The sequence below is a fragment of the Neovison vison genome, chromosome 4 (assembly GCF_020171115.1).
Source record: "Neovison vison isolate M4711 chromosome 4, ASM_NN_V1, whole genome shotgun sequence".
Taxonomy (NCBI): domain Eukaryota; kingdom Metazoa; phylum Chordata; class Mammalia; order Carnivora; family Mustelidae; genus Neogale; species Neogale vison.
In genome coordinates this window covers 127,207,119-127,225,674 of record NC_058094.1, presented here as the reverse complement: position 1 = coordinate 127,225,674, position 18,556 = coordinate 127,207,119, and the positions used below count along the sequence as shown (strand labels likewise).

Below are 18,556 nucleotides of genomic sequence, written 5' to 3'. Positions count from 1 at the left end.
CTCAAGGAGGGCCAAGTATTTGTCGGTGGGTGCAATTCCAATTTTACGGGTATCTCTGTAAACTATGAATCGCTTTGTCCTTCTCGGATAGGCACGGGCAGAACTTCAATCTCCACAGTAACTCCCACAAAGTGAGTAGTGAACACACAAGAACTCTCCACCTACCAGGGAGAGGAGACAGCGATGCTGGGAGAGAGGGAGTTCGTGGAGGAACAGTGTGTGTCTTCTTGTCCTTCGTCTGTGTGCTTGTTTTCGTTCTCATTGCTTTGGAGTCTCCTTAAGTGTTTTATCTGCCATCAAAGGACACTAGGCTTCAGCTGATCAGTAGCCCCACAAGCTGGTTGCAGATCGTTAATCTGGCAACAGCAAAGGGGGCCTATAGGGGGCCTAGAGAGGCAGGAACAACCCCTGGTAAAACGCTGCCATAGGTGACTTCCTTCTCTCCCTCCCTTCTTTGTCATTCCTCCTCTGTTTAGAGCTAGGCTTCCATTTCTGGCATCTTGTTCCTTGGGGCTCCATGTCTGGGGCCCCCATGGACACCCCAGAGTCCTTTCCTCTGCCCAGGTGGATGCTGGTGCTGTTCCCCCTTGGAGACCACACAACGGCTGACTTCCCCATCGCCACAAGAAGGCCCCTGCTCGCTCTCCCACATGTTCATTCGGCTACTGGTCCACCCGTAGAGGGATTCTCTACTGCCTGTGCTATGTGTGGCGTGAGAGACACCACAGCTAGGAAGACCCAGCCCCTGCCCTCAGGGACCTCGTGTTTAAGTGGTTCCAGTGGTGGAGATGTACAAATCTGTAGCTGGTTACGGAGGGTGTGGGAGATGCCCTGGTGGTCACTGGGTGGGTGGGGACGGGGCAGCCTCAGAGGCTGGAGGTCCCGGAGGCCAAGGGTGTCCCCTCACACTCAAGAATCTTAACTCAGGCCAGGCAGCTCAAGGTTGGTCTTATAGACCCCAGGCTTTGTGGCAGGTTTATGAACAGAAGTGTGACATGGGCTTCCAGAACATTCTCCGGCAAGTGGATCCCAGGAACTTCCAACAGCATTTCAGTCTTCAGGACCGAAGTTTGCTTTGTACTCTTGAATTCAGATAGAATGTATGAGATTCGAGGGTTCACTAGATACCCATTTCCCAGTGTTGTGTTCTGCATTTTTTTCTGTGGTTGGAAACTTCTTTGCAGGACTGGGTTCTACACCTTTGGTTGAGATTTTCAGAATGTTGGGATTTTCAGTGACCCGACAGAATTCGCTTGTGCACTAATAAGGGGATGTTTTAGGTATTCCTTTGTGCAGTCGGCGAGGCAGAGTGGTAAACTGGTTTGGGACATACTCTCACCAGCAGCTAGTTTTCCATGAAACAAGGTGCAGTGGTGTCACAAGGGGGAAGGAGACCCCAGAATGCACCATTTTTTAATGACAGGTGGCACGTTTGTCTCGTCATGCCTGATCAGTGAAACTCAGTGGACTGGTGACTTCTGGTTTCTCATTTTTGTTTGGTGTTCCTGTATGTGGAAGAATGGCTCCATATTTGGGCCTCTGGAATATGTATTCTGGGGGGATATTTTAAAAAGCAATTAATAAAAAAAAGCAATTCACGAAAAACCCTCTCTAACCCCCATGAGAAAAACCTGGATGCTTTGGCAAATTATTTTAACTCCTAAAACCTTCAAGTGGAAATACAACAAGATAGTTTTTGTTAGGTAAGGAAGTATTTCATTAGAACTTTTGGTGGTTTCCGTGGTTTTGATAGCGGCATTACTCTAAAGCAAAAGGTGTTCAACAGATTCGCTTTACCCCTCACAAAGAGTACAGTTTGTTGACTAGGTTTTAATTCTTCATCTGGCATTATTGCTTTCTCTTACATGACTATAAGATGCTCCTAGGTTGTGGAGTTTCATTCCTTAAAAAACAAAACCTCTCTTTAGACTCCTTAAATGTGTTGAAACAAAGGAGTATCCAGCCATATTAAAACCCCACCATTCAAAGTTTTATAAAAGTGCACGGGTGTGTACAGGATTTTTTCAGCGATTATTTTTGCTAGACTCATTAAAAGGGTACATGAATTTACAACGGCCTGGATATTCCATTGTGAGCCATTCAAATTTAAATGATAGAAAGAGACAGGTCCCCAAAGGTTACTTGAACAGCCCATGGGAACATTAAGCATCAGCGCACCAGAGAGGAAGCCGTCATGTTGGCCAAATGGTACTTCTTGGAAACATTACAGACAACTTCAGGCATCATGTGCAAGCCATACAAGGTCAAAGTCCTGGTGGTCAGGTGGTCTTAGGATTTGTTCTGTGGTTCTGATGTATACGGGAGAGAGATGGCATGTCAGGTGGTGGTGTTGGGTCCAGCAAAGCCTTAGCTGGAGAAAAGGCAAATCAGAGAGCGGCGACTCTAAGGAAGAGGCGAGCTGGTAGCAGGAACAAGCACCACTTGCCAGCATTGGAATGGGTGTGGCAACCAGGAGTGACCTAGAAGATCACTCTTTAATGTGGGGGGAGAAAAGGAGCAGAACGAAAGGAAAGGTGGGTGTGTAGAAGTAAGTGTGTTTTCTCAGGTGGTTTTTTTTTTTTTTTTTTACCCCCAAGTCACTGATGAGGCCATTGGCAAGGAAGACTACAACCTCAATATTATAGAAAGAGGCCAGTGTTGCCCAGAAACGGGGTTTGGATGGAAGATCCGTAATTGGCGACTACGGTTATTTGACAGGGAAAAAGCAGGTTTGTGGCATAGATTTGTAGATTGGGTGGAAATATACAAAAGTGATTCCTTCTTCCTCTCCTGGACCACTCCTCCCCACGAGTCCAGAGCCAGTAAGGCATCGGAAGGAAGACAAATAAATACGAGCTCCTTTTACTGTCGCTTTGTGAGGCTGTGCTCTGTAAGAGTCAAGGGGAGGCAACTTCTCTCAGAGCTGGAATGGAAGTTGCAGTGTTTGCTAATGTTCTGGTGAATGAACTGAGATGCACTGATTTTATAGGGAAGGCTGTTACATTTGCTAGCTGGACCTTACTAAGATTTTTTTTTTTCCCCTATAAATTACAGAACAGACTCAAGAGACTCAGTAGAACTAACAACATTGTCAGGCACAATAAAATTGCCCAGATTATGTGTTCGGGTTGCTGTCTTCTCCAGCTCTTCCTGAAGACTTGAGTAGAATGGTTCCAGGCCATGAGATGAGGAGGGAAGAATTTTTATCTGCATGGCTTGGCAGTAATGTTAAAGCTTTTCTGCCAAGAAATATGAATTTCCACTTGTGTCAGCAAGATGTGAATTGAAGAAGAAAGAAAAGTACAAAACAAACAAACAGAACTATGCAGACGCCCTCGAACCCAAGGTGCAGTGTTTTGGAGCTTTGGGGCAATTGTTAAGACTAAGTTATTCAGTTGACTGGATCCCTGAGGGATTCGATGGGGGTTGACCAGCCTTCTGGAAAATCTGACTTTCTAGAACCTCCTCTAAGAAGGTCTGCCTGGTCTGCACGTCCACCTCCCAGCACCTGAAGGACCTTCTCTCACAGCCAACTTCCCACTTGTCCATTGTGCCAACACTATGGCTGTACTTCTCTCCTCAGGTCTTTGCAGGTCTAGAAAAACCACAGTTCCCAGGAGGCATGAGGGCAGCAGCCTTTGGTTCTTACACCTCTCAGGTGGGCAGGCTTTGTGCTGGGACACACGGGGACCTTGACTGGGTGTGTGTGTGTGTGTGTGACTAGAGCACGGAGAAGAGCCAGCCTGCGCCTGCTGTGTTCACCGTGTTCTTCGACTCAGCCAAATGCCCTGAACCTAGTTCTTCATACAAGTTGCAAAAACACCCTCTGGGAATCCTGGCTGCCTGTGCTTCTGCAAATTCCCAGTTTGGTGGGCACTGGAAGTCTCACGACTCGATTCTCGCATGGGCCTCCTCCATCCCTTTTAGCAAAAGTAGGCACAGTCCGGTCTTCAAAAAGATGTCATGAAGGAATATATCCGGCTCAACAGGGGGTATGTGTTCTTGGTGCTAGAAAAAAAGGTGCGTTGAATAGCTCAGTGTGTGGGGAATGGCCTCTGTCTCCTTTTAACTTCCAAGACGAGTGTGGCACTTTTTTTTTCCCCAGAGAGGGAGAGAGCACGTGCATGTGTGCATGTGAGCAGGGTGTTGGATGTGGGGGAGAGGGGCAAGGGGAGAGAATCTCAAGCAGACTCCTTGCTCAGCGCAGAGCCTGACATCGAGCTCAATCTCACAACACTGAGATTATGACCTGAGCCAAAATCAAGAGGTGGATGTTTAATTGAGCCACCCAGATGCCCTGAAAGTGTGGGATATTTTTTTTTTAAGGATTTTATTTATTTATTTGACAGAGAGAGAGAGAGAGAGATCACAAGTAGGCAGACAGGCAGGCAGAAGCAGGCTCTCTGCTGAGCAAAGAGCCCGATGTGGGGCTCAATCCGGGACCCTGAGATCATGACTTGAGCTGAAGGCAGGGGCTTTAACTCACTGAGCCACCCAGGCACCCCGAAATGTGGCATTTTTGACCCAAAAAAATGTGCACTTGTTTGTTCTGTGATTGCTCTTAAAAAAAGAAAACAAAACCTAAACAACACCAGACACACGCTAAGCTGGATAAGAGGGCCAGCTCTTAGTCACACAAGCCTCAGATTTTATATTTAAAATTCATTATTTATCTCAACCCTTAGCACATGGAAAGAGGAAACAGGAAACGTGTTCTATCTTCTGGTATATGAGAAAAGCCCAAACCCTTCTTTTACCACCACAGAAATTGTCAGGGTTCAAATCACGGAGAACTGATTTCATCCCCAACTTACTGACTTAGGACCTTGGGCTAGGTCATTTCTCCAAACCTGAGTCCTTCATCTGTAAAATGGGGTGATGTTAGTATCCACCTCAGAGTTTATCTTAAAGTATGGAACCATCGGTTCAATACTAAGTTCTTTGAAAATGGTGTTGCCTTATTTTGTAAGTTTCCCAGGGATGTTTCATCATCTCACTGATGGGTGTTCAAGCATGGCCTGAAACACAGAAGTCAAGGGATGGCGCATTTTTTTTTTCCATTAAGGACCAGCTACTAACAATTCCAGGATTTGAGTGGGCCAGTCGGTGCTATCACCACTCTGTTCTGCTCTTGTAATGCAAAAGCAGCCAGAGCTGATAGGAAAATGAATGAGCTTGGTTGTGCATTTGTGGACACTGAAATTTGAATTTCACATACTTTTCACATATCATAAAATACTCTTCTTCTTTTGATTTTTGCAGCCATTTAATAAAACTGTAAAATACACTCATAGCCCATAGGGTATACCCAAACAGTGGGTGGGGGTTGCCAACAATCACACTCAAGGAATTTGCTTCATCTTTTTCAATAAATATTGTCTATGGAGAAACAAACAAACAAACAAAAAATGGTTTTCTTAGGAAGATTCCAGTGTCTTCAGTCATCTTAGAAAACCAAGGAGAGAAGAGATGGAGCTTTTCTTTCTTTCTTTTTTTTTTTTTAGTGAATTGGTTTCTTTCTTTCTTTCTTTCTCTTTTAAGATTTTATCCATTCATTTTGAAAGACAGAAAGAGAGAGCAAGAGATCATAGGCCAGGGGTAGGAGAGGAAGAGGGAGAAGCAGACTCCCGACTGAGCAGTGAGCCTGATGCGGGACTCAATCCCAGCACTCTGGGACCATGACCCGAGCCAAAGGCAGACGCTGAACTGGCTGAGCCACCCAGGCGCCCCTGGATCTTTTCCATGTAACTTTCAAGGAGGCAGGCTTTGTCAGTGTTGATTATGAGCCTGACCCAGGATCCATCAAAGAAGTGGGTGAAAGAGACGGTCAATTGTAATTACAGGTCATTAACTTGAATCTTTTTCTGAAACAGCAGAAATGCTGTCCATTTTTAATCTGGTTCGTGGTGAAGGTGGGCACTGGTTTATTCCCTGGGGTGGGGGTGGGGGGTTTGGAGCACATTTCAGCATTGTCCTGTGCAGTCGTTAGGTGGAATGCACGGACTGGTGCTGTATCTTATGGGGAGCTCAGCCTCCTGGCTTCTGAACCCGGGCACTTGCCGCCCACTGTCCTGCTTTGCATCATTATCAAACCGATAATGAGGAGATTAGCGTGGTGCCCCGAATTCATAAATGCCAACGTTTATATAGGTCTTCACCTACTATTTAACCCTCAGAAAACCCGATCAAGTCAGAGGGACAAGCTTGATTATTTGCCCGTTACGTAAGTCAGCTAACAATCTGCTGTATTTCAAGTTACCCTGGGTCACACACCCATGAAGGGCTATAGGCAAGTCTGGGGACGTGTGTTTCTAACTGTTTTTATTATGCCATTCTGCCTTATTACATGACAACAGTTGATGTCATTAATACCCAAACATTAAAAAATAAATTGAAAAAGAAATAACATCCTGCCCCGGTTCCAGCCCCTGGCAGTGAGTTTTAAGTGGAAAGCTTTGTGTTATAAGAATTTTTGCTTTCAAAATGCTACATGCACCTCCTGTAAAAGGTTGCATTAAATGATTTTATTTTTGGTGAGTGGGCCATGTAAGTTTATTATTTATTTATTTTGGGTCTTTTTGCTTCAGCTCCTTTGGCTAAACGAAGCACCGCTGTATTTTTATTGCATACGCCATCATTAAAAGAAATTGAAAAGACGCTTGTTAGTTTTAATATTGCATGGATGGAAATATATCTGGCACTTTTAGGAACAGTTACAATTCCTAATAGTGCATTTTAAGAAGTAGTCTGGTTTTGTTCTTGATTAAAAAAAAGAGAGAGAGAGAGAAAACTTTCTTAAATTTGCTATAATTCGATAATCATCTTTTCGTTGGGGAGAAGGTCTCTGCTTAGCGTGACGCTGATTTTATGGACTCATTCAGCATTCCTTTCTAGCCTATGGGAGGGGGGTAGGCTCTGGGGCGGCATGAAGGGCCTTTCATTTGTTGGTAAATAATCCAAGCAAAGCTGCTTCCAAGCACAAGTTTTCCCCCCTTCTCTATAAACCATATGCTTCTTTAGCTATTGGACATATGCCCCTTTCCATAAACCGTGCGCGGCTTTAACTGTTGGAGCTGTTGTTAACTTGAACGCAAACCAAGTACGCAGTCTGCTTCCTGTATCTAAGCCTGCAGTGCAGTCCTGCTGAAGACAGAGTCAAGTATTCCTTTGCAGAACAGCTCGCTATTCAGAACCCAGAAACTCTATGGGAAGGTAATAGGTCATTTAATGACTGTCTGAAGCGTCTTTTCTGGGTAACTTATAGGGTGAGGGAGAATAATTTCAACCATGGTGATAATTTTCCCATATACATATAGGAAGATGGGAGGCAAATCAGTGTTCTGAGGGCTTCAAGAGACTTTGTAGGGGTTACTAGTCCTTTATAATGGATGAGAGGCATGCCGATTTTGCCATTTACCTGAAGTACGACTCCAAGTGGATTGCTTAAACTCAACGAGCGTCGGGTCCTTTACCTGAATGATGAGGGCGGTGGATACTGATGGGATTAATGGAGACGAGTGTGTTGCACACAGCCTGGCTTTTCGGGAGTGCTCCGTCCAGAAGAGCAAGAGCCATGGTAGTAATGATCCTTTGTAATGCAGCATTCCTTCTGCACCTTTCTGGGTGGCCCCGTGAAAGCTGAGCAACTCAATGTGTCAGGGAGAGAGGTTAGAGCATTTGTGTATCGATAGGAAATGAGCAAAAATTATTAAATTAGAAATTTAAAATCTGTATTTAATATTTACATAATCATTTAATATTAATATAAATTTAAAATGAAAAATAATAGAAAGTAATCACATAGGGGTGCCTGAATGGCTCAGTGGGTTAAGCCTCTGCTTTTGGCTCATCAGGTCCATGATCTAAGGATCCTGGGATCGAGCCCCACATCGAGCTCTCTGCTCAGCAGGGAGCCTGCTTTTCCCTCTCCCTCTGCTGCTCCCCCTGCTTGTGCTCACTCGCTCTCTATGTGTCAAATAAATAAATAAAATCTTTAAAAAAAATTACATATAGTTTTAGGAGCGCCTGGAGGGCTCAGTCGATGCACTGTGTGACTCTTGATCTCAGGGTCATGAGTTTGAGCCCCCCGTGGGGGTAGAGATTACGATATAAATACACCAATCTTTAAAAAAAATCATATTTTAAATAAATAAATTTATTGAAATCTCTATATACAGCCCAGTATCAGTGTAAAGAGTTATTCATAGGTGTAAGAAAAGTTTGCCAGGCACTTAGATTTTAAGAGGTGGAATAAATTGTTTAAAACAAGACTCTAGGAGATATATGTGTAGGATAATTTTTCAATCTATGTGAACTTAATCTGGACTTCCCTAGAGGTTTACTGCAAAGGTCATACTTATGGTAGAAATAAGGAATCAAATAAACCTGCTATTTCTGCTATCTAAAGTGATAGGAAAATACTGAAACATATGGAAAAAAAGTAATATTTTCATGCTCATTTAGTCCATTTCCTTTAAGGTTTTTTTGTTTTTTGTTTTTTGTTTTTTTTTAAATTTAGAAATTTTGGAATAGAAATAATTACCTATTTCTCTTTCTCCTACTTTCCTTTTCTCCAGAGGTTTGGTGTCACGGTAGTCTAGTGGGTAAGTGAGTGGACTCTGTTTCCTTGGACACATGTGTCTCAGTTCTGTATGTAGGAAGTGAGGATCAGAATGACAGTCACCTCATAGGATTGGCCTGGAGGCCTCAGAGCAGTACCTGGGACTCCGTGAAGTTTTTGTTCTTTAAAATCCTTGAATGGACTGTATTTAATGACACAACATTCCATCATCTAAGATAATGGACATTAACTTTGTTAATGAATTTTGCTTATAAATAACACTGTGATGAAGATCCTTGAAAATCAATCGTTGTCTTCTTTGCTACTTTCCCCTTAAGGTGCAGCCTGGAAGTGGAATCATGTGATACGTCTAGCCAATTACAGAGATATTTTAATATCCTGAGAAAGTGAGTCTTTCTCTGTCTCCCTCTTAGCACTTGATACTATTGCTTTTACAGCTTTACTGGAATGTTCGCCGGTGTTACCTGGGTGAAAGTTTTATGTCCGAAGTATGTATAGTCCTTTAGGGTACTGCTTGGCCTCCGTTGTGGCCAAATCCAGTACCCTACCTATTTTTGTATGGCCCATGAGCCAAGAATGATTTGTTAGATTTTCTTTTTTAAAGATTTTAGTTATTTATTTGACGGAGAGAGACACAGCGAGAGAGGGAATACAAACAGGGGCCGTGGGAGAGGGAGAAGCAGGCTCCTTGCTGAGCAGGGACCCCAACAGAGTTCCATCCCAGGACCCTGGGATCGTGACCCAAACCGAAGGCAGATGCTTAACAACTGAGCCACCCAGGTGCCCCTGATTGTTTAGATTTTAAATGTGTCATGTGAAAATTATATAAAAATTCAGAATTCACCATCCATAAATAAAGTTTTATTAGAAGACAGCCATGCTTATTGGTTTAGGTCTTTTCTGCGATTGCTTTTATCCTATAGAACAGAGTTCAGTGGTTGTGATGTTTGCAGACTTATGCAAAACTTGAATTTTGGGTCAAAATTCAAATATAAGTTTATTTTTTATTTCTTATCCCTGAGTCAGGAGGACCAGTAGCCAAATATGTAAGTGTGGGCTTTGGTGTCTCACTCCCTGGGCTCCAGGTTCTGCCTGACCTGAGCTGTGTGACCCGGGTAAGTAACCGAGCTTCGCTCTGCCACACGGTTTTCTCACCTGACCAATGAACGTCATGACCGTGCCTTTGCAAACAAGTTACAGTGATGAGAAAGCAAGACGGGGAAGCCCTTCCTACTGCATAGTACATAAATGTTAGCTGTCATTAATTGGTACATGGTTATAGCTTAAGTTGGCAGGCTTTTGAGAAAAGAGATTGGTAGGGAGAATGACTGAAAACAGAATCAAGTGTATTTTAGGAAGGTGGATGTATCTGGTCTTTTGTTTCCTTAATAGCTTTTACTGGGATTTCTTAGAAAACAACAACAGCAGCAAAAAACCATTCCAACATTGGGACGTTAGGTTCTTCTGAAGGTGCCTGGAAATCGGGAACAAGGTCAGGAGAAAGGTCTGGAACAAGGTCAGGAGAAAGGTCCCATTTCCCATTCTCATCTCAGGGACGATGGCTGGTTGGTGTCCACCCTGCCCCCCTGACTGGCGGAGCGGGTACCACAGCATCCTATGTTGGCCGTGACCATGAAGACATGCTCTGGGAAGATTAGGATTTGTGGCCCTTCCTGCCTCACTCATAGACAGTGCCTGAGCCGTGACCTGAAATTTTTTTTTTTTTTAAGATTTATTGTCACACAGAGAGAGATCACAAGTAGGCAGAGAGGCAGGCAGAAAAAGAGGGGGAAGCAGGTTCTCCGCTGAGCAGAGAGCCCAATGTGGGGCTCGATCCCAGGACCCTGAGATCATGACCTGAGCCTAAGGCAGAGGCTTAACCCATTGAGCTACTCAGGTGCCCCCAAAATATTTTACATAGTTGCAGATTTGAGGGGCTAAGCAGGCTGGCGGGCACTCTCATGCCTTACTTGTGGTAACCTTGTGAAGGATCCAGACGCGATATTTGATTTGGGGCTCTCAAGTGCACATTTCATAGCTGAGCTCAAAGTGGGTGGTGGCTGGAGGGAGCTTCTGTTGTTGAAACTGGACCCTGCACCCCGGCCTTTCCCAGAAGCTAAGTCAGCATAGGGGAGCTCTGCTCCCTGGCCCCAATCTTGTCATAGAGATGGAACCTCTAGCTCATTTCGGTACAATAATGATATTCTCTTGATATTTAAATGTGCTCTCCAGGAGGGTCTGATTTCTGCAATGGAGTAAGCACGGTCTTTAAATTTTTATTAAAAATATAATACCACCATATGCTCAGGCTTTCTCATTATGCAGTCTTCTAAAAACAAAAACCATGCAACATAAACACACCAGATGAAGCCAGTTAAGTCTGTGTTCATTCTTGCAATTTAAGAAATGGTAGAAAGGTTAGGGAAGGGGACTTTGATCTTGAGGGGGGAGGAGGGGTGCAAACCTGGAAGCCGCCATTCCAGAGGGCTGCCAGAATGTTCCTGCGGGTCTTCAAAGGCCGAGTAGGCTGGAGTCCTCCCGCTGGATGGGCTGATAGGACTGGTCCCATCAGAGGACACACTCTGGCCTTGTGAACAGGTCTCCCATTGTTTCTGTTGAACTGTTGGTTGTGGGTCTTCTTGTGGAATCCTCACTGCTCACGTCTGTTGGGGCAAAGTAAGAAAGAGAGGCTCTTTATTCTTTGCTTCTAAAAGACGAAAACCAAGTCTTCAAACAAATCTCCAATACCTAAATATTCGCGAGACTGTTACTCACAGATAGGCATAAACGCGCTATTAAGCAGAAGGAAAAAAAAATGTGGCCCTCCTGAGAATTTATTGTACTGCTTTTGATGTCCCTAATTAACTCACTCTGTGTAAGCAGCGACTGGCAACTAATAGCAGGCTAATAGAAGAAGCCGCGTGACATTTCCGAATTCTTAATTCAAGGAGCGGTCTTCACAGGCTCGTGGAAATGAAGGAAGGTCTCCTCCTCCCTTTTACAGGAGGCCCTTTGGGGACCCTCAGGGGCCCGATTCATCTGTTCTATTTTCTCTCCCCTGGTGTGGGCGGGACTTGGCTGGTGCTTTCTGTCTGGAACTTTCCAAGTTGGTTAGTGCTGCTGGGTTTGGGTTTAGACTTGAGCGTCCTGGCATGCTGGGCAGTGTTCACCAAGTCACAGGAGCGCTTTGCTGTCCCTGTCAATGACGCCCATAGCGGGGCAGGCAGGGGGGCAGGGGTGCAGACCTTGGATTGGTGAGGTTCGGAGCATGGAGGAGAGCACACGGAAACCCTGGAGGCCACGGGGCATGCCTGGTGAGGCCTCAGACAAGCTGATAGCATGTTATCGGCTCCTGACTTTCCAGATGGGCAAGGAGCCCTCATTGTGTCATCTTCGAGGAAGGCAGGAGGCCGCTTGCTGCGTGTGCCCGCAGAGCTCTGGGCTGTGGTGGGGCTCACAGCCATTGCCGCCTTGGCCTTTAAGGTTTATCTGAATTGTCATCTTGCCTTCTCTGCCTACTTTTTCTGTCCCAGGCGCCCCTTTTGAAGTTGCATGTAGCTCTGTAAGCGGAGGGAGGTGGGAAATGAGCTCTTTGGAGCAAGGAGTTGCTGGTGAGGGGCCGGTGGGATACTGGTCAGTCTAGACCCCTTTTCGTCCTTTGGCCAGAGAACTCTAGAAAATGTTAAAACAGTAGGGATACTTGCGTGCCTCTGACGGACAGCCTTTTCTACTTTCTCTCCTTTTACCTGGGACCTTTTACTCTGATGAGAGCAGGAAGAGCAAGCTACTCTGTCATCTTGGAGGCAGAGTTGCCCCTGGAATTTCTCCAGAACCTCAAATCCTCCCGCTGGCCTCGTCTTGCAGGCCGTGCAGTTGGTTTAAAGGTTGCAGACAAAGCAGAGAGCTCTCTCCTGATCCTGGGCCACTCCCTCTGTCATCAGTCATTGTCAATGGGAGATGTATGTGTAGCCGCACAAGGGCGATGTCTGACCCCAAGGGCGTTGGAAATGTTCTTAGAGAAGGCATTGTTTGCTCGCTGCCTTTGGAAGCCAAGCTCCAGACATCCTAGGGACCAGTCCCAGGCCGAGGCATGACTGTAGTCTGGGTGCAAAGAGGCAAGACTGTGCTTCTACAACCTACGGACACTTTAGTCCTCCTCCCTGCCCTCATTCTACCATGCTTCTGAATCCACGTTGCCTCCCCCCCTCTTTCCTTTCTGAAGTCCCTCTTTGCTCCAAGTCATGGGGAAAATTCTGAAACACGTGGAGCCAAGGACCTTGGTCCTACTGGTTTTTATTCAAAGAACATCAAAACGTAAATAACCAAAGAAATAAAGCCGACAAGACATAACACATGCATAATAGGGAAAAAATAAAATCATGCTCTTTCCAAACCCAGCGAGGCAGTTTCCTGGGAGGAAAGCAGAAAACGGGGCTGTTCTCTTGCCCAGATCAGGAAGGTGGGGCCCCAGGCTTCTGGAAGCACACTGGAAACTTCAGGTGTGCACAGACCCCATTGGCTGAGCCTCAGTGTGCGGTGTTGCGGGGGGGGGGGGGCGGGGGAGGGTATGGCCCCGTGGAGGGCATGTGTGTGTCTGACGTCCGTGCAGGGAGCATGTTCCATGGGACCGAGCCCCTGAGGTTGGACGTTGGCTCCCCATGGATTTGTCATTTGGGCCCCCTGGGTGTTTCCCAAGAGTGAGTTACAGCCGTAAAAACCTGGTGGGGCAGTAACAGAGTTTTGACAATGCCCGTGCGTAAACTTGAGATGACTTTCTGTCCTCTTCTGTTGATGGTGGTGCTGGTGGTAGAAGTGGGGAGTGCGTACAGACCCCAGGTGTCATTCCCCAAACCCTGTCCACAAGCAGACGTACGCCCGCCCATGAACAGGGCCACGTGGCCAGTTTCCACCTCGGAAGCAGGCAGCCTGTCTCTGGACCTGGCCCCCTGTCCCACTGCAGAACGGTGGCTCTGGGGACCCAGGGAAATGGCAGAGATGATCGCGTTCTGTGACCCTGAAGGAGTCTTTCCTTGCTTAAGGGAGAGGGCCACATCTGCCTTTGAGGGGTCAGGCAGAGTCATCTGCATACTGACCGAGCCTCAGACCTATGTTTTAATCCATTTGAAGATGACTTTATTATATCATTCCATATGGAAATGGCAGAGTCTCACAAACTCAGACCTTCTTAAACAGGGAAATATTATTCTCTTGTTAGAAGCCCCATTCGGCTAGAAATCTGAGTACCCAGTCTTTGTTTTGTGCTCCCCCCCAACATTTTGTTGCCTCCTCCCCACCCCCCCACCCGCCATCCGCCTTTCCTTTTGGCTCACCGAAATCTGAGTGCCACTTTTCTGGGAAAGCCTGATATTCTGACTTCAGTTTTGTAATTTAATGATGGAGAGTTTCCTTAGTAAACCAAATTTAGAGTCCTAGAATGCTTATCTTATATCCAGACCTTGAACATAAAAGGCATTTTATACCCGCAATTGTTCATTTAATGAGCAATTGCAGAGTGCAGGCCGGTTAAGGGATTGAGCTATATGCACTATTATTGCAAGAAGTATTCCGAAATACCAGAAATAGGACGTAAGCTCTGATCAGGGAGACTGCGAGCACAATTACCTTCTTTTCAAATCCTTCTGTGACACTGCGGGAGGAAAAAGGACTTTGAAACTTGAAAGGAAAAAGCTTGCTTTCAACCTCAAAAGCTAGGAGGAAAGGGCTCTGAAATTTGCTCAGAATTCCCAATTCACCATTAGCCTGTTTCTTCCTTTAGCCTCAAGGCATTCTCCGCTTTTTGAAAAGATGTTAAGAAATTCAGTCACAATAGAGAGCCTAGTTTTGAACATGTTTCACTCGGTCCATTGAGGTCTGGGCTCCAGCCTTTGTGTGGGGTGAATTGAGCTGAACGGCTAGCTGGTTGGAGACAGGTGAACGAGGAGTCGCTGTGCAGTCGCAAATTCTGGCAAAGAAAGAGGCTTCCCCCCAACCCCATCCTTTATTTTACAATATGCATTCCTGTACAACCCTGCTCGTGGTAATATGTGAAGCTGAGCCCGTTCTTAAGTCAATACAGAGTACTTGGTTTAGAGCAACTCTTGTGAAGTTTGTCTTGTAATTGAAGCTGCTGTTGACCTTGCTTGGGGACCATTTGTAAAACCGTTTATTTAGCATAAACTGAAATAATAAACCCTCCTTCTCTCGGGCTGATTGTGATAGGGTGACATTAGTTTGATTTAATGATTAGCCGCCTGACCCTTCTGCTGGAGAGAGCAGCTTGAATAGAGAGAGTTCACTCGGAAGCACTCAGAATACTAATGAGCTTGTTAAATTTAGCATGGCTCCAACCACTTTTAATTCATCTAATGGGAGCAGCACTGCCTGGGAGAGGGAGAGGAAGAGGGAGGCAGGGAGACACCGAGAATGTTCCTAGAGGGTCTGCACACTAGAGGAAGCCCACCAAGAGAAGTTTGCAGAAAGTAGCTAGCCAGAGCCCGGGGTCTGAGTTGTAAGTATTGCCCGTTGTCTTATACTCTGTGTCTTCTCTTGTCCTGGGGGAAGAGAGGAGTAATGGCGTGAAGACAGGATTTAAGGGAGCAGTTTAAAGGTCGATGTTAATTTTTTTTTTTTTTTTTTTTTTTTTTTTTAATAAAAGGTGGCTACGTGCATGCACTGTGAGCTCCTACTCAGCTCATTTTGCTAGGGGGACTGGAGGTGTTCTAGCTGACGATGCGGGGCAGGGTTTTATTTTTATATTGGAAGAACCCTCTGAAACTGTCATCTGAGGTCCAGGTGGGAAAAGCCCTGGCTTCCTGGCTCGCAGTGTGAAATGGTGCAAGGGATTGTGAGGACGTGCCCAGGAGCGTGTGTTCGAGTCCTGCTTCACGCAGCACTCTGTCTGCAAGCCTCTGTGGTGAACGGTCCTAGCTGTGCAGGCAGCGAAGCGACTTCGGAGTTTTCAGAGCTTGTGGCACAGGGACTCAGCGCCGGTTGCCTTTGGATGAGTTCAGAAAACCTGGGACAGTTTGTAAAATGTGATGCTTGGGCAGCTCTCCACTGGGGGCGGGATTTTGTTAACTTCCACTTGAATGTGGTTATACACAAGGAAGGAGGTACCAAGGGGGGGTTATAATAACAGTATTTAAAATAATTTTGTTCCTGAGACTTTTTAGTGAATTACATGTTTCCCCGTGACCCCCGCCTCCCCCCCCAGCCCTCGAGTTAGCAGCTGTTGAACACAGAGAAGCAGGAACAGAACAGTCCCCTTGTGTTTGGCCAGGGAAGTCCATTGGCAGATGCTCCTAGAGCAGTGGGCTGTTTGCTTACATTTTTGCTGCCGACTTCTGCTTGTTGCCATGGTGGACAGTATGTTTCTGTCAATAATTTGGCCTGGTGTTGCCTGTCTGCACTGACTCTCAAACTTTATTGAACAACTCGGCACAACTGAACAAGATTAGACAGCTTTCGTCTTTTGGCTGACTGAAGTGGTTGCTAAATTTATAAGGGCAGGCAGGAATATTGCTTGGAAAGTTGCCTTTTCGCTGTGGAGAGCGTGCTCTCCAGCCTCAGAGCTGGTTGGACTGTGGAGCGTGTGTCCTGTCAAGTTTTGATCTGAGTGCCCGTCAGGAACGACTTAGTACACAAGGTAAACTTCATGAAATATTTGTCTGCTGGAATTTTTTTGGAGAGGAGGGGAGAGTAGGTAACAGCGTTAGCATCAAGTGCTGTAAAAAAGTCAGTCTGGTGAAAGTTTCCACACTCAAAAATTTCGTGCCTGCCGTTGACTTTACTAAGGCAATTAGTTAGAATTTTTTTCTTGTATTATGTATTTAAACTTTGCTTAGTTCCCCTTACAACTTTCATGTTCGCACGTGTTAGTTTAACTCACAGTGAGAAAAATAATAAAAGTTTAGTACTTGTGAAAAAAATCACTTAGCTGGAAAGACACCCCCTTTCCACTCCCCCCCCACCCCGCCCCACCAATTACTTCCTTCTTCCAGGAGGCTGGGGAGGGAGGAGGTGGGGAGGGACGTGGGAGGATTCTGGTCAGACCATGCCAATTATTCAATTATTTGTGAAGTTGGATTCAACTGCTCATCATAAAGGCTTGGCTTCTAAGAAACTCACTCTATTATAGGGATGTGGGTTTAAGAGAAGAAAAGTTAATTTCTTTTAGGAAGATTAAGTCAAGGGAATCCTGTTTTCAACCTGGAACAGATTAGCGGAGCTTGGTTATTCTTTTAACCAGAGAACACTAATTACATGTCGCGGTGGCTCTTGGTCAGGGCTCACTGGCTTTCCAGACGGAAGGTCCACTCTCTGGAATACAGAATTTGCATCTCAGTGCCACAAGTTCATTTCAAGTTGAAATTGGGAATAAAGATTTTATACAGGCGCAAATTAGTGGAAAATATGACTTTGGCCATTGGTAGGTTATAGGAGTTTTTATAAAACCGACTGAGAGTTTAAATGTTTTTAACACCGTTTTGCTTTACAGAACTGCAAACCCTTATTCTATAGCCTGCAACTTTACTGCTAACGAAGTACGAGGGCAGAGTGGTGCCTCCAAATATTAGAAAGAAAAATAAAAATGTAGGTTTCCCCCCTCCCCCCGGTATTTTGTTTTTAAATTAGCAAAAGTGTGGTTTGAATTGCCTTTGTAAAGATCGATGTGTGAAAATGGGGGATTACACCCATTTTGTTTTTCCTTTTTAGTAGTTACTTGATAGATTAAACTCATAATTTATTCCATCATTACAAGATTGGGTGGCGAAGATCTGCACAAAATGATGCTAAATAATGTTTCACAGTTATCCTGTAATAGTCAGCAAATTCACCGTAAAGGCCAAAGCATATCTCATTGTTCCTTCTGTTTTGCAAGTCATTTGCTAGCCTGAGAAAACAAAACAAAAAAAAACATGCTTATTTCTTCCAATCCCAGACACAAGCAGAACGATGAAAATTGCTCCTGGCTTTGGGTAGTTCAAGTCATTAGTCATCACAAAACAGTGGTCGTGACCGTAGGTTATATTTTCACTCTTACCCATGTTTATAGCTGCACTTCCTTCTGAAGTTGTGCAAACAGCCATGAAACTGGTAAAATATATTTTTTCCTGTTTTTTTAGGGGACTCTCAGCCAGTTATTACTGCTTTATGAAATACTTGGAAGATCAGTTTATGTGTTGGGATAAGATGTATTCAGAATCTGTCCGTCCAAAATGTACAAGGCCATTAGTACTTACATATAGATGTATATTTCAGCTCAAGAACGGGACATCATTCTCAGATTAGATGTCTGAGCCTTACCCGAACAGCTTTGTTTCCACGAGCACTTACCTTCCCGAACAGTCTGCTGATGAAATGCCGGGCTTGTTTGGGAATATGGAGTGTAGAATGTGTGTATGACTCTTAACAGATGAATTGGCCCATTTGTTGTGGATTCAGATCACTCGTTTGGTTTAATTTTATGCATGGGCTCTTTGATCTGCTATTCTAGAAAGGTCATCCAATCACATTTGCAGAGAGCCCTAATGGGTAGATGGGAAGTTCCTACAGATCAAAGGGGACGGAAGTATTAGGAAGCTGGAAAACTGAATGTTTGTGGAATTTCGTCAAGCTGTTTCTGAAGTGTGTGAAGCAGCGTCTGGACCCCAGCAGAGAAGGAGCCTGTGTCCGCATCACTGCCGCCTTCCTCACCCCCAGAGCCATCTTGCCCTGGGAATTAGTCTTACCCCATTTGTTCTTGGTTCTCAGCTCTGTTCTACATGTCTTGCAAAGGGTACTATAGGTTTACCTTTACTCTCATAACTGGTGGGTCTTTTGTCCCATTTCTAGCTCCACTAAACCAGTGGGTTATAGATCTGACTTTAAAAAAAAAAAAAAAAAAAAAGAACAAAAACAGGAAAACTTTTGGAGCACTTAAGGTTGTTCGATCCACAGATCACCCAGGGGCGCAGTGGGTGTCCGAGCTGCCAT

General features: G+C 45.2%; 1 protein-coding gene across 2 annotated transcripts in view; it reads left to right on the top strand.

Annotated features, from left to right (window-relative positions):
• Positions 1–18,556, top strand: part of GLI3 (GLI family zinc finger 3) — a 263,470-nt gene that overhangs the window by 68,549 nt on the left and 176,365 nt on the right. The window lies entirely within an intron of this gene.